This window comes from Ambystoma mexicanum, chromosome 11 (assembly GCF_040938575.1).
Source record: "Ambystoma mexicanum isolate Mex_15411 chromosome 11, UKY_AmexF1_1, whole genome shotgun sequence".
NCBI classification, from domain to species: Eukaryota; Metazoa; Chordata; class Amphibia; order Caudata; family Ambystomatidae; genus Ambystoma; species Ambystoma mexicanum.
Genome location: NC_090934.1, coordinates 217,930,139 through 217,946,844, shown reverse-complemented (window position 1 = coordinate 217,946,844; position 16,706 = coordinate 217,930,139).

The following is a 16,706-nucleotide window of genomic DNA, read 5'->3' as shown; positions in this document are numbered from 1 at the left end:
TGGTGTGGTAACCAAAGACTGAATGGCGTCCATGCGTTGGCGCAGTGCTTCTTGTGCATTGGTTAAGTCGGTACGTAGATCCGTGACCATTTGCACGATTTGATTCAAAGCATCACTGGCCTCTGTGGACATTTTTTAAGGCTGCTAATTCTGTTACTCACCACTCCAAATAGGTCAAAGATGCGGTGAACATGACCTTGGAGATTTCGAATTCAGCCTTCCATCCCAGCTCCCCTGAGTACAAGACTCAGGCTTCCTCAAAGAGGGGCTCTTTTCCACAATGTACCTCTCTGCTGTTTCAGTAGAACAGACAGAGATGTCAATTGAATAAAAGAGCGGGGTGAACACACACCGCCAATACCAATGCTGCAAAAGAATACCAAGATATTAGACAGTGTTGATGTGTTGATGTTATAAACAAGTGATTAGAACAGTAAATGATTGAACAACTACCTATATGAATATTGGAGTGTAATTGCGTTTCCCCGGGATAATCTACAAAGAATAACACGAATGAGTGGAATAAATCTAAATCAGTATCGTTTCCCACTTTAGCTATAGTATTGATAACAACTGACCTGAGTAAAGAATATTGGAGTAGGAGGAGTCCAGGATAAGGAGTTCAGAATTCTGGAGACAACGACAGGAGAAAATAACAAACAGGGAAGTTAGTATAGGTAAGTAACCCCGGACGGCACGAGGGACGCACTAGGGTCGAGTTGGTGCAGATCAGGAAAGCGTTCATATGCACTGAAGAATAATCTCACAGGAAAGTCACTCAATGTCCCAGAATCCAACAGAAAACAATGTCCATGGAAGACAATAGATATGTACCTGAGTACACGATTATGGTTGAGTAGTTGTTGAGATGATCCGGATGAAAAAATAGCCAAAATTGATGTGCAGAGCGGCAACCAGGAAAGAACCGCCAGACACTGAAGAGAGCCGTATCCAGAAGCGTTCCGAGTCCAAGAACCAGACGATCACAACAAGAACAAGGGAAGAGACGAAGCAATCCAATTTCAGGCAGAAGGTCAAAACCAGGAGTTCAGATAAGGATTCGTGTAGGGATACACGAAGAAGAAACAGATGAAACCGCGTGTAGCTGGTAACGCTAATTAGCAGCAACGAGCCCCTTGGAAGATGGTGGTTTTATAGTCGTCGTAAGAGGGGCGTGGCTTGCTGTACGTCTTCCACGTACAAGGCGTGTCAGGTGACCTGGAGTATGTCGACGTTTGTACAGACGCCATGGTAGCTTGTACCTGGACCATAGAGGAGCCTGTAACGAAGATGAATTCTGCAAGGATGCCGACGGGGAAGTCTGAAGTGTAACAGAGTGTATAGTTGGCCTAGTAGAAGGCATTTGATAGCAAAATAGTGGCCTTCAGAGCACAGTTTGGTGTTTAAAATTTGAGGCTTCAGGCCCCTCCTAAAAAGAATCGCTGTCCCCCCTTTCTTAGTGCCGTCGCTGTCATGATATCTGCTTCCAAAAGATCAGGACTTGCCCGACTCCCTTGGAAGCAGACCCATAACCCCGGTTCCGAGTGCCAGCCAGTCCCAATTGGGACCTTTTGGACCCTGTCCTGGCGCCAGTGGCACCAGGCTCATAAAGATGCCCAGTCCCAGCGCTGGAAGCGCCGGGCTCATAATGCTTGGGTGGACTTACCTGCAGCAGACCATGCTGCTTACTTACCTGCCAGTTGAACCCCTGATCCTCTTCTGTTTGGGACTACTTTTCCTGTTGGGTGGGGCAGGAGCCACTCCCTAGGTTCAGAACACTGGAACTCTTCTGGAAAGCAGGAACTCTTTTCTTACCTAGGCGTGGCTGTGGAAGGAGACACCTAAGCACTACAGGAGGCTATTTAAACCACACCCGATGGATGAATCTTGCTTTGCGTTATTCTGCATTCTCTGCAGCAGAACGCTCATCGTGTCTTCTGCTTCTGATCCTGGGCCTAAGGGAACAAAGGCTTACCATCCTGGAATCCAGTCTTCAGCAGCACCTGTAAAGACAAAGAAAGAACAGGTTAGCACTACGGTCTTCAGTGGCAGCGCATCTCTTACCTGGTCCATCGGCTGTCACGAACGCCTCGCGCTGCATTCCGGCATCTGAAAGACAAAGGCTTACCTACTCTTCGCATGCTCCGGAGGTCTTCGCACTGCATTCCGGCATCTGAAAGACAAAATCTTACCAGCTCTTCGCACGCTCCGGAGGCCTTCGGCGCTGCATCCTGCATCTGAAAGACAAAAGAAGGTGCGTTTAAAGACATTGGGCAACTTTATTACTCACTTGCCATTACTCCTTCCCACGCCGAATCCAGTGGGTATTCCAGCACCCTTCAGCTTCTCTAAAGCTCCAAACTTGTACCTGCAAGATAAAAGGGACAGTTAGTGCGCATCGTGAAGCAGGCTACAAGCGCTTACTTACGTGCTTCCAGGCGCTTCTATTCCTCACGCGGGTTCGATCCTCAACTCTCATCAGCCCGCCATCCGCCATCGCCAGAACCCTGCAAAACAAGAGATATCATTACAAAAGACTTTTAAGACATTTGAAGTGCCCAGAACTTACCGTTCGTGCAGTTAACGACGGACAGCAGTCCTCTGAGGTCAAGAGGCCTGCACCCTTATCCAGTGAAGAAACTGGTTACGGCACCCTGCCCCGAGGCAGATGGAGAGCTCGGCGTTCACTTACCTAAGGTGAGGGCGTTAACCTTTGGGGTTCTACAGGAGAAGAGAAAGGGAAGAGGAGAGAGGCACCCAATAACCCCAGTTCATTAATCCCATATTTTCTATCTGCAGACATCTTACTCTTCGAGTCAGACATACAGTGCACAGAGGTCCAGCCCAAAGAGCCAACCGTGTGTTACACATCACCTTTGAAGATACGGCATTCACCCAGTCAAGACCGGCGCCTCTGCGGGAATCAGGTGAGCGTTACAGTCGCAGGCTAATAACTGCAGCGGGAAGTCTCTAGACCTGAGGCGCCCAAAGTCTACTGGGAGTAGGTGGTTCTCTTGCAACTGAGCCACTCCGGCATCTTCATCCAGGAGTCGTTGAATAGTCGATTTGCGTTTGGCAGGAGAGTTTAAACGCTTAATGTTAGGGGAGATAAATCGTAAGGTTTGGCAATCGAGGGCGGCCTCAGCGTCAGTAGGGGTGGTCGGGTGGTGGGGCTGGGACAGGCCAGGATCAGCTGTCATAATAGGAGAGCCCTAACTGGACATCAATCTGTCTCTGAATTTTTGAACAAAGGCTCCAACTGGAGAACAGGAAATTGTTCAAAGGGGGGGGGCTGGGGTTTCAGGAACAGCCCCCCCCATGGTCAACTTGGCCAGAGCCATGCTCCCTGCCAATGGGCCCGGGGCTGGCAACCAGAATAAAGGGTAATTCCAAGGACTCATAGATGGTCTGTGCCTTGGAAACGGGCATGAGCTGTGGCGGGCCTGCCAAAAGGTTTGTATCTAGAAAAGGAAGGGTTGGCATTTTGACGGGCGGGTTGAACAGTTCAGGGGAAAAGGAGAGGCAAGGTTCCAGAGGTGGCATGTGGTCAGTTATTTTCTCTTCCCATACCTCGCGACTCTAGGTCAATGGGTTCCCTTGGGTTTTGGAGGTGAAGCCAGGGCTCTGCCCTCGTTGTCGGCTGTAGAGAGGGTCGGGGAGCCTTTTGGGGAATCTGAGTGCAGGATCTTCTCAGCGTCTTCCAGAGGGCTAATTCCTCGAAGGGAGCCATTGTAGGTGAAGTGGAGGGCCGTTGGGAACAGCCATCTGTAGCGAATTTGGTGGTTCTGGAGGAAGAGAGTTAGATGGCGGAGGGATTTCCTTTTTTGTAAAGTGAGAAGGGAGAGGTCCTGATAGATTTGGAGGGTAGCCCCTTGGAAGGATAGCTCGTCCCAGAAGCGGCTTATTGCAGAGATGGCTTCCTTCGTCGTGAAGAAATGCACTCTAGTTATTACGCCAAGGGGGGAGTCTGGTTCTACTCCTCGTCGCGGGTGCAGCTTGTGGGTTCAATCCAGCAGCAGCTGGGGTTTGTCTAACTGAGGGAGAAGGGCCTGGAAAAAATTCCCCACATACTTTGGGAGATCTTTATCTGGGACAGAGGATGGGATGCCCCCGATCCGGAAGTTGTTACGCAGAGCCCTATTCTTGAGGTCCTCCTGTTTGAACTTGAGTATCTCACATCTATCTTGTAGGGTTTGGATCGATCGTTGGATCTCTCCCAAAGCCACAGTATGGTCCTGGGAGCAGACTTCGGCTTCTGCCATGCGTTGTTCCACTTCTGATACCCTTTGATTGGTGTGGTGAAGCTTAGTGGTGAGTTCGGTCATACATGACCTGAACTCAGATTTGATACCTGCCATAAAGGCTTGAATGTCATCTTTAGTTGCAAGGGGCAAGATGGCGACTTCTGTGGGGTTGATTTAGGGGGGGGTCCTGTTTTTTGCCTTTATCGGCCGCAAGTAGCATTGTGGTGATGTCTAAGTTCTTCTTAGCTTTCGACTGCTTGGCCATGGTGGACCCCAGTTAATAGGGGGTGGATGGTGGAGTTGCTTGCTCCCAATTTGCAGGGTCAGTTGGGTGGGCACCCTTGGGGTTGCTTTCAGCCGCTCCCAGGGTTGTTAGGAGCTGGATAATCTCACCCGGTGCAGTCGTGCAGCATACGATTGCAGGTGGCCGTGGGTCAGGCGGGAAGGTGGCACCTGTGATTCACAACAGTAATGGCGGGCAGGAAGAGAAAGAGAAATTGAGTGGGCCGGGGCACCACAGGAAGTGGGAGAGAGCAGGCTCCCTTTCAGCGGAGTTGTACCAGCAGCCAGGCACAAGGGTGTTTAGGTTTAGGGTGTTGAGGTATCCAGCAGGCGAGGGTTGTCCTCCAGGTCTAAGAGCCAAGCATAGGGTGGAGCTATCCCAATAAGAGCGGTCGTCATCACTGAAGTTGCGGGCTTTTATTGGGAGGTGCTGGAGGTGAGCAGCTGAGTGGGCAGGGGCGCCCCAGGAATCAGTGGGGAGGGCTCCAGGTAGCCTTGGGGGTGAGGGAGCCACCAGGGCCAAGCTGTGGGTGTGCAACCTCGACGTGTCCAGTGTTAGCACCTATGGCCGGAAGAGGGAAACCCTCCAGGCAGTCTCTTTGCTGGCAGCACCCCCCAAAAGCTGGGCAGGGGGGGAGGCAGAGGTCCTCGCTGAAGATATAGAGTTCTCGGGGGGATGTTGGAAGAGAACGGCTGGGTGGGCAGGGGCACCTCAGGAATTAGAGGGGGGATCACCAGGTATCCTTTGGGAGGTGAGGGGAGCCTCTGCGTTGTGAGTCCCCACCAAAGCTGAGCTGTGAGTGTGCCACCTGCATGTGTACACTGTTAGCCCATATGGCTGGGCGAGAGGAGCCCACCAGGCAGTCTCTCTGTTGGAAGCAGTTCCAGCAGCCGCGTGCAGGCAAGGTTTAGAGTGGCCCCCTCGAAGATCTCAGAGCAGCCACCTGCCTTATGAGCCCCAGCCCCTCCAGCTCGCTGAAATGTTGGGGACTTCAAGCTTGTTGAAGTGAGGGGGTGGGGGGGACAAGGGCGCACTCACCGTAGCCGCAGCGTCTTCTGAAGTTAGGATCCGCGAACCTCAGCGCGGCTGTAGACCTTGTTCCTTTGGCGCTGTAATGCTCGCCCTAGAGTGAGCGGGGGGATTGGGGGATGGGCATCCTGAGACCGGGGCCTCTACTGGAATCAACTCCGAAGCTGCAGCGGCCTCAGGGAAGAGCGTCAGAGGTCAGTGTAGAGGCACTGTTGGCGGGCGAGGGGCTCCGTCGGGGAGTCGCACAGCTGGGGCGCTTATGTGCCGAGAGATAGAGCTGGAGCGCTCCCCCGGCAGCCATCTTGGATCCTCTGGTGCCCTGGGGGTGAGGTTTGCGGGGCAAAGTCCATGATCCTCCGGGACCAAAATACCACCATCGTCGCACGATGGGGTCTTCAACCCTTCATGTGTAGCCACGTGTAAAGAGGGTTCAAATGGTAATGCCGGGATCCTTGAATTTTAGCATGTTTGGCAGGCCCAGCACTGAGGCTACCAGAGGAGCTGCCGCATCGACGGTGCTCCAAGCCACGCCCCCATTCTTGGTTTTTATGTCCTGTAGCTGGGTCCTCCCCAGCGGAGTGTCCTACTCCTTTGCTTGTATCAATGGAATATTCTTCATTCATCCTTGGGGCCATCTTTGTTCAGTATTGTCGTGACTTGGAAAAAGAAATGGTTTGCAACACTCCTCCACTCCAATCTTCACCTTCTCTGTACTTTTGTACAGAGAATACTACCAAGACTAGGAGAAACATACTTTCTGTATGTTCCTCCTCGTCTTGGTAGTATTCAGTCTTAAGTGAGGAACAGAGGGAATATTGCAATAACAAACAGTAGTCCTTTCAGGTTGGCTTTTGGTGGGCCTCAAGGATTTCATGGTCTCAAAGGCAAGGGGGTTAGGGAGTTCCATCACGGAATGGAGGTCCTTGTCCCCATGAGGGGAGTCTCTCCCAAATGATTCTTGCTGTCCTTTCTCTCCTTTTCTGAGTAGTCTCATCAAGGGCTCTAGTGGTTTTGTGTAATGCTCACATATACCCAAGAACAAGAGCAATTCATATCTGCTCTTCTGGCTTGAAGCTGCTTTTATAGTGTTCACCAGTGACACTTTCAGTGTTTTATTCTCCCTTAAGAGTGTGGGGCCCAGGAAGACAACTTACATTTCTCCTTAGTTAAGGTCATATTCTGTTTTTGAGCCCCTGCAATACCTTCTCCAATGTACAGGTGTGCTTCCCATGATAAATCCTACATTCTCCTCACTAATTCCCTGCCTAAAGTCTCCTCCCAGGTGGGCAGGGAAAGGCAGACGCTTTCTGATCCTGACCTTGGGGGTGGTGTTCTGCAGAAGGATCACATGGGAGGAGAAAAGGCCAGGAGAGTTAGAGGAATCCATGGGATGAGGCACAGTATCTGTTTCCTCTAGGGAGGATTGCCTTGCAATGCCAAAGTATGTAATGGCTTGTTATAAAAATCATCTTGCTGTTCCACAAGATACACATATAAATAGGGGTGAAACCAATCATACACTCCTAGGCCGGGAGAGAAATCAAAACCCTTCTAAAATTCGGGAGACCTATAAAACTGAAAATCTCCTTAACACCCAAAGGTGCAGTGAAAGGAAATGTTTGAATAACACCTGAGTAAAATAATTGCCTTTCTCTTCTCAATCAAGGATAATGACTAATCCTTGTGATGCTCCTTTAAAGAATGTTATAAGAAATAAACTTGGGTTTCAAAATAAAACAACAGACATAAGAAAACCTAATTTTACCATTAGGGACTTCAGGTAGCATAATTCCCTAGCTACTGGGACGATGAAGAGGGCTGAAGAGGTACAATGTTGTAGGAGTGGTCAGTTCATTAATGCAGATGGCCCACACCTGAGGGAGACAGAGAGCTATCAGAGGCTGGTCCTGAGAGGGTCTGTGCTCCCAGAAATCTGAAGTGCAGAGGTCACACAGTGGGAAGCGTGCAGGAGGAAAGCTTTCCCCCTTGTGACCTGTTCTGCAGAGGCTGCGGAGCAGGAAGCGTGCAGGAGGCTGTCTCAGGTGGCTGGCGTGCACTCGAGGGGCTCAAGGCTGTCTCTGGCGGCTGGCGTGCACCACACGGCCTCAGGAACAAGAGGTGCTCAAATTGGAAGTGGTGTCAGCAAAGGCGTACCAAATGAAGCAGTTTACCAGTTTGCGAGGAGCCACAGCAGCAGTAGTCCTGTAAGGGTAACAGAGGTGCACATTTTACTCAGTGAGTTCACAAGCTGTCAGTGACCCCTGGAGCACTCTGTCCCGTTCGCGTGTTGAAAGCAGGCGTTCGGCGAGTGAGCAAAGCTTGCTTAGAAGCAAAAGTAGTACAGAGAATGGTTTTGAATACCAAACTAATGCTAACCAGCAGAAGCAACACTTACATGTGAATGAAAGTGATACACAAGTTCATTCTGAACATTTAACTAGGGAAAAGCAGCAAAAAGCTATTGTATCTGTGGAAAACCCAGCAACCTGAGGGGGCAACTTTGTTAAGAGTTAATATCAATAAGCATTACCCAAGCTAAGAGAGACTGAAACTAAGGTAAACACAATCTAGCCAATATTGCCAACAGCAGAAGGGGGCTAATGCAAGGTCTATAAGCTCCGAAACCTGTTGCCCGTATTTCATACAACATATGGTGCAAGCTGGGATAAACACACACTGTTAAAACCAGGGGAGAGGAAGGAAGAGACCCTATCCCTATCAGCCTTCGGTTGCTTCTGTATTGGGGAAACAAGAAGAGGCGTACCGGGGCGCGGTCCTGGGAGCATGCGCTCGCCTGACTCCGCCCACCGGCGCCACTCCTCAGTCCCCATTGACGTGTCGACAATATTCAGAATTGCCTAATGACACCAGTATAATTAGGGGGGAGGATGGTTGGACGTATGGAGGAAAGGGGGCTATGGACTAAGAGTACGTTAGTCACTAGGGTGACTAACTATTAATTACTCTTACGTCCCGTTCCCTTTCCTCCATACTCTATAGTCGATTACAAACGATTGTCGCCCCCGGGTGGAGTGGAGACCCTCCTTAAGAAAGCAGGTTTCTTAGAACTGCCTGCCCGAAAAGCTGCGTCTGACCTAGAGGCAGCATCCAAACAGTAGTGCTTACAGAAAGGCGAAAGAGTGTCCCAGGTAGCCGCCCTGCTGATGACCTGCCACGGCACATGACGTTGGAATGCGATGGCCGTGGCCTTGGCTCTGACTGCAGGGGCATGAAAGTTAGCTGGCACCGGCTTGTGCTGCCCCTCATAAGCCTCCTTGATGGCCTTGACCATCTACCTTGCTATGTAGGCCTTAGAAGCCTGATAACTGGGTCTTGACCCACTGAAAGTGACAAACAGGCCGTCCAACTTGCGGAAGTCCTTGGTCCTGTCCAGGTAGTATTTCAGAGCGTGTCTGACATCCAGACAGTGCAAGACCCTCTGAGGCTCATCCTTGGGGTCAGCGAAGAACGTGGGTATGACTATCTCCTCGTTGAGATGGAAGGAGGACACCTCGGGTAGGAACGCAGGGTGCGTTTGCAGGACAACCTTGTCCTTGTGAAAAGTGGTGTAGGGCTCTGATGCCACCAGAGCCTGAATATCGATGACTCTGCGAGCGGATGTGATGCCCCGAGTAGCGCTGTCTTTATGGTGACCAGCCTGATGTCCGCAGACACCATTGGCTCAAAAGGTTTGTACGCAAGGCGCCCAACACAACAGTGAGGTCCCACGTAGGGTGCAGTTTCTTTATAGTTGGGTAGAGTCTCTGGAGGCCTGCCAGATTCTGCTTGACTACCGGGTTGGAAGAGGAGAAGAGGCCCTCCTCCGATTTCCTGTAAGCCCCGTATGGCTGCCAGATAAGTGCGGCATGTGTCCATCTGTACGCCGGAGTGGGTGAGGTGTGCTGAGAAGGAGAGCACGTTGTCCAAGGCGCACCTAAGAGGGTCGATTCCCTTAGGGTCGGCCCAATGATAGAATCTAGACCATTTACTCTTATATTGGATCCTACTAGCCTTGCTTCTGGCACCCTGGATGATCTCTAGGTTAGCTTGAGATAGGTTCAAGTGTTTCAGCGTGACCTGCTCAGGAACCACTCTGCGAGGGCTAGTTTGTGAGAAGCGGGGTGGAGTACCCTGCTGACCTGCTGGGCCAGGAGAGGAGCCGGGCCCAGCGGGAGGGTAAAGGGTGGCCTGTCTGATAGGCTGAGTTGCTCGGAGAACCACTGTCTCACCGGCCACCATGGAGCTATCAAAATGATGCTGAGGTGACGAGATTCCTTTGACTTGCAGATCACCCTGTGGACCAGGGGTGTGGGCGGGAAGGCATAGGCCTTCATGTCATTCCATCGTATCTGGAATGCATCGCCCAGTGAGCCAGAGCCCTGCCCCTTGAACTGCTGGAATGTCCTATTGTCCCCGGAGGCAAACAGGTCTACTTGGGGATGCCCCCACCTGAGGAAGATCATCTTCAGTACCAGGTCGTTCAATTGCCACTCTTAATTGTCCGCCCCCAGACTCCTGAGCCTGTCCGCCTCCAGGTTGGGTTCCCCCGGGAGGTGGACTGCGGTGAGGTAAACGTTGTTCTCCAGTGCCCACTCCCAAATGCAGACAGCTAGATTGCACAGTGGAGGGGATCTGGTACCCCCCTGCTTGTTGCGTAGTACATGCTGGTGGAGTTGTCCGTCTGGATAAGACCTGCCTTGCCCTCGATGAGAGGGAGAAAGACCTTGAGAGCCAGCCATATGGCCTTCAATTCCAGCCAATTGATGTGGGACTCTTGCTCCAGCCGAGTCCACATTCCATGGACGCTGTGTCTGCCCAGAGTGGCTCCCCAGCCTTCTAGGGAGGAGTCCGTAGTAACAGTGACCTGAGGGGCTGGCTGCCGGAAGGGCTTGCCCTGCAGCAGGTTGAAATCCGCGGACCACCACATGACGTCGGGGTGAAGAAAGGGAGGAATGTCGACTGGCTACGCTTGGGAGCCCTTCTCCTAATTCCATGAGGCTGTGAAGTGCAGCTGTAATCTCCTCATCTTGCGCCTTGTGTGGGGGCTACAGCCAACAGGACAGCCGCCATTATACCCAACAGATGTTGGTACCACTATGCCGAGGTCACTGCCCTGGAGAAGAAGTAAGAGGTGGCTTTCTTCATGGTCGCTATATTGTCCTCTGAGGGAAAGACTCTCTTGGAGCTCGTGCCCCAGACGAGCCCCAGGAAGGTCAGGGTCTGCGTGGGCTGCAGCTGAGATTTCTTGAGATTGATAGTGAATCCCAGGTCGTGAGTGTATTCATCAGTGTGGAGGAGTTATGGTGAACCGCTTCCGGAGATGTAGCCCGGACGAGCCAGTCGTCCAGGTATGCGTAGACATGGTGGCCCTGGGCCCTGAGGAGGGCTGGCACATCATTCATCAACTTGGTAAACACCCTGGGGGCTCAGTTGAGGGCAAAGGGTAGAACCTTGTATTGGAAATGGCAGCCTATGATTCTGAACCACAGTAAGGAATGATGCTGCTGCCAAATCGGGACGTGTAGGTACGCATCCTTCAGATCCAGGGAGCACATCCAGTCTCCCCTGTCCAGTCTTTCCGTAATAAGTGCTGGCATAACCATCTTGAATTTTTGCAGAGGAAGGAAGAGGTTGAGGGTGGAAAGGTCCAACACAACTCTCAGGCCAGTCTGGTTCTTCTTCTGTTTGGGTAAAGTCCTGGAATAAAGGCCCAAGCCTCGCTGCGAGGTTGGGACTTCTTCCACAGCCTGGCTGTCGATGAGCGACTAGATCTCTGCCAACAGAGTTGCTGTCCCAATCTGTGGGAGAGGAGGGGACGAGGGAGGAGAGGAAGGTACTGGTAGGCTGTACCCCATGGAGACTACGGAGAGGATCCAGGGGTCCGAATAATTCTGGCACCAAAATTGCATGTGAAAGGGGATTGGAAAAAGCCCTTGCCCGCCATCACCCTCCCCCCTTTTGTTGTTTCCTCCGGTGTTGACTCTGAGAATGGTCAGGTTGCCTGGACCTTTGTTCTTGAAAGCCCCGGAACCTGCCAAAGGCCCGCCCCTTGTCGGAGCGTTGCTGTGACTGGGTGTAGGCCTTGTGTGTGGCCTTCATAAGAATAGATAATGACTTTGCCGTTTGCGAGCTGTTCTTCTTTTTATCTAATTCTTCATCCATAGTGGAGTGAAAGAGGTCACTACCCTCGAATGGAAGGTCCAATATGCGTTCCTGGACGTCGGGGTTAAACTTAAAAGCCCGTAGCAAGGCAGTCCTTCTCATGTCCGTGGTGATGCAGATGGCCCAGCCAGAGGTATCATGTGGGCCACAGTGGACTCCATGATGTCCTGCGCTACCAGCCTGGCTTCTCCTAAGCCCACCTTGAAGCACGCTTGGCTCTGCGCCAGAAGTTCTGGGAGGAAGTCCGCAATTTCCCGCCAAAGCCTTTAGTTAACTGCTGTCAGCATGGCACTTGCGTTGGCTCTACACAGGTGGGAGGAGGCGTTGGAGTACAGCTTTTTCCCATATGCCTCCAAGATCGTCTCCTCTTTGCCTAGCAGTGTTGAGGACGAGGTGGCCGAGGACAACTGAGGCTTAGAGTAGACTGACGCTGCAGCGATCACGGAACAATGCGGTTGAGAATGCGCCGAAAGCAAGAATGTATACCCCTCCATCTGCCTATACTTGACGTTGAGGCGCTGATTGACAGGTTGGGCCGAGTGAACCTTTTGAAGCTGTAATTTGTTGAATGCTGTGAAGCTGTTGTAAACCTTTTTAAGTTGACATTCACCATAAAAAGACTTGTTGTGAAACACAGTTTGGGCAGGGTAGGATATCCGGGTGGCAAACCTCTGGAGATTGTAGCCCTGGCATGGAAGCAGGCCAGGTGGAAGTTGAAGGAGTGCTACAAGGTGGTCCTGGCAGAGACACTTTATGTTGTTTGTGGTGTTAAAGGAAAGAGCTGTGCAAGGCTGTTGCAGAGAAGATATATATCTTTGAGTTGTCAGAGTGGCAAATCCTCCTGACCAAGACAATCATTGTTGCTATTGAGGAACTGAGATCCTGTTTAAAGAAGAAGAGCCTTATATCTTCTGTGCTGGAACTTTTTGTTGACAAGTTGAAATTGCATTGAATTGTATTGGAACTTTGTTAAAAAGCAGGATCTCCTTGTGTTCTTTTTTTGAACTGTGAAGCAGAATCATGTTTAAACCTGGGGAAGGGGAGTTCACTCAGGTTAGGAGGAGAGACTGTGGTTACATTGTGAATTCAATCATTATTGTTTTGAACTGCCCTGCATTTCCTTGTTTATTTGTCATATGTATACGTATGAGGGACAGATAGCCTTTGTTAGAGTGCTTCCTTTAGTTTGTTTTAGGTAGAGAAATCCTTGTCAGGGTAGGGATAAATGGCATAATAAAATGGTATTTGTTCAGAAAACTTCACAACATGATCCGCCTCACATTTCTGACCCCTCTCATCCTCATGTCACTTCTAAATACTAGTATGTTGTCCTGGAAGCACATTTCATTTGATATCCCCTTAAACAGTCTCCCTATAAGTCTGAAAAATGGATGCCGCTGACGCCAACGTGAATGAAATCTTGTTGAACCTGAATATTCCAAGTGGAGTAATAAAGGTTATTCATACTGCGCAAGGCTAACGTGAAAAATATACTGGCATCACCTATTTTACTAATCATCTCTCTAATGTTGAGGAGAGGGTGGCAGTCTGCAACAAAGTGGAAATTGAGCCACCTCAGGCGTAAGTTGTCATCCAGCTTGGTCAGTAGCACTATTGATTATGTCCATTATGAAGATTCAGTTTCTTTGATGAAGCTATTCTTAACCATGGAGTAAAGTATCATCTCTAAAGGGCCATGATGACTCCTCACTTTGCATTTTACGAGTGTGGCTCCTGTGATGAACCCCTCAATGCCGTCACTTCTTCCCCATAGGGGGACCCTTCACATGGGGCTAGGGTTGTGAGACCGCTACCCGATAGTCCTCCTGAAGGGTGGTACTCAGTGGGAGGATCCCATGGGAGGGGTCCCCTTCTGTGGGAGAGGTATTGCTCACCCAACAACATGGAAAGGGCCCAAGCATCCCCACCCTCTCTGTCCCCTCTTTCTTCTGCTAGTTACCTCATATATAGCAGCCCAGTCTATAAGGTAGGCAATACTGTGACAAGGAAGAATGAGGGAAGAACAAGTATGGATGACTCCAAAATGTACTGACACGAGGAAGAGCAGGACAATGAAGATGCCTATGTGGAACCAAGACAAACATGCTAGCTATCCGAGACTTGAGAGTCAATCTGCCATAAAAACTGATGAAGGACTTTCCTCTGTGTCAGTCCTGCCCAGAGGAGCATCGAGCTGGGGAGTGAAGCCATACAGAGAGGACGCGCTGCTGACCTGAATGCCGGGAGAGGGAAGGTGGGGACCGAAAAGGCAGAAAAGAGCCAAGACTTAGCCAAAGGCTGGGGAACCCAACGTCTGGTGGCAGGAAGGCAGCCATCCTAGTGGTCCAGGTGGAACCTGACCTGTGGGGAGAAATCAGGGTGGCGGAGTCGGCTGAGAGTAGACTGCGTGAGCCCTAGGGATGCCAGAGAAGCTTACTGGTGTTGTCGAGGACCGGAACCCTTGCAGACCAAGTTGGAAGGTATGTGGAGAGGGACCAGGAAGGTGCTTGGAGACCCTACATGCTGTGGTTGGGAGGAAGTGCAGAAATATCTCCTGCGCCCCAGTGGGACCAAGCAGAGAGATCAAATAAGGACATATTGGGTGAAAGAACACCCCAGAGAGACCCCAAGAAACGCCTGGCAGGATAGTGAATGGGGCTTAAGTAAGAGACAATACAAAGCTGAGAAGGGGTTCTGGGATCCACATAATGCGAAGAGAAGACCCAGGGGTGAAAAGGGTATCCTTTGGCAAAAGACAGAAGAAGAACAAACGAGGAGAGAATGATTCTCTAACCAAAGTCAAGAGAATACCAGGGAAAGAGAAAGAGATCCTTTGGCACAAGTTATGCAAAGACCAGAGGAAGCAAAAGATATCCTTTGTTAGAAATCTAGACAATATTGATACTATTGAAAGAGAACCTAAGAAAGGCTTGGGGAAGGGAGACACCTTCCCACTCTTGTTTTTTTAACTATAAGCAAATCGCCTGAAAAGGTCTGGGGAAGAGAGACCTCCACCCCATCTGTGTGAAACAATACAGAATAGCCTAGTGATGGCCAGGGGAAGAAGGATATTCCCCATCATTCACAAACTGCCTACAAATCATCCAGAAGGAGTGAGCCACCCTTTTTAGGGTCAGGGTGTAGTCTACATGATAGTTTTCTTTTGAAGTGTAAAGGACGGAAATAGGTTTGGAATATAGGACAGTGGGCTATTTGTTTTTGATAGACATTCTGACGCCATCCTTCGTTTTGTTTGAGGCAGGGAAACTGCTTAGTTATAGGGACAGACAGGGTTCTTCCTTATTCTCAGTTAAATAAAGGTTTGTGCCAACAAGCATGCAACCTAAGTGTCCCACGCCAACTTCTACACTCTTATATATGGTGTCAGGTCTGGGATCTAGCCCCATTGATAAAAAACAGGGGAACCTTAAGTTCACTTCACTTAGTGACCAAGCCTGTGTGCCACCATTGCCACTCCAGGGTCTACAGGATTTGACATCTCCACTAACCGGGATATAACGGGAGATCCTGAACAAAGAGAACTTGTTCCTACTGACTTGATACTTATTGCCCCTTGTGAGAAACCTGACGGTGTCTCACCCGCTACTCCTCAGAGATCTATCATCTAGGTGGCCAGAACACTGCCATCGCTATTGGATCCAGTTCTTGGGGGTGGAGCAGTGGGTGAGGATCACCTGAACGAGGGTTCTTCGGGGAGTGGAAGTGGGACACCGAAAGGTTGAGACGCGGTACCCCCTTCCTGTAACACCTTTTCCCCATCCTACCCTATAGGATATTTAGAAACTCTATCCACCCGCCCCTTTTCCAACACGAACACTTTCTTACACTGTGACAGACAACAGACTAACAACAGTGGCGTTTACCTGACATGTCCCAACACAAGGGCGTGACAGAGTCAGGCAATTGACACTAGCCACACACACTTGACGGCCCTTTACCTCCCCCACAGAGATAAAAGTGGGAGCACCAGAGCACACTAAGAGCAAGACCAACCACACGAGGAAGCAGCTATTCCAGGATGGCAGTTCAAACAGAGAAGAAAAGCGGCAAAAGCTGAAAGGCAAAAGCTGAAAGAACGACAATGAGGGAAGTGCCCTTGCCCTTTTCAACCCAGACCTGCAAAGCCTCCGGAAAAGAAAACATAAGACCGGGATTTACAGCTGACGTGTGGAGTAACAGATGTTAACGGTACACAGGGACCTCCCGCATTTATAGCACAGGCGGCAAGGCATGCTGGCTACCGTGGTACCATCCTTGACTCCAGAAGCAACACAAGCCAGCGGGTTCAGCGCAGCCGGTGAGTCAGAGAAAGCTGATAGCAAACCAAACTGTGTTGAGCCCAAGGTTGCAATAGGCAACATTATATGAATGCAAGGAACTTGTGAACAAAGAACCTGTGTGTGTTTGAACTTTTGGGAAAGCCCAGAGAAGGGCCAGCTGCAGAGTGGTCAGGCGCCGCAGGAGTGCTCATTCGAAGCACTCTCGCTGGCTCCTTTTGTTTTGTGTTGAAATTGCAAGTACCAGAAGGCCCTAGGAAGGGTGGCGTCAGGTGTCAGAGTGGTCCTACAAGGGTCACGTCAAATCCCTTGTACATCGTGATAGTAGTGATATTCAGAGTGAAAGGCTGAAGTGAATCTGGCAGAAGGAGGCTACTTCGTCTGCTTGCGTTTCCTTTGCATCTGTACACTTGTAAACTAACTTGATTTATTAATCTATTTTATGGCATAAGCTTCTTCACCTTGATCCCAAGATGTCACTTATCCTTGATACTTTCTTGATGCCTTATAGAATATCTGTATTCCCTAGTCACTGCATCTCTTCTAGGTACGTCAGATCAGGTCTGTATGACGTGACCATTCGTCTTGACCATTCATTTGCTCTGCTTCTTCTGGGATTTCATTCAAATGGCCATCATATTTTCTTGCAGGTACAGTTTTCTCAAAGGGAACCTTACTTACAGTCGAAAG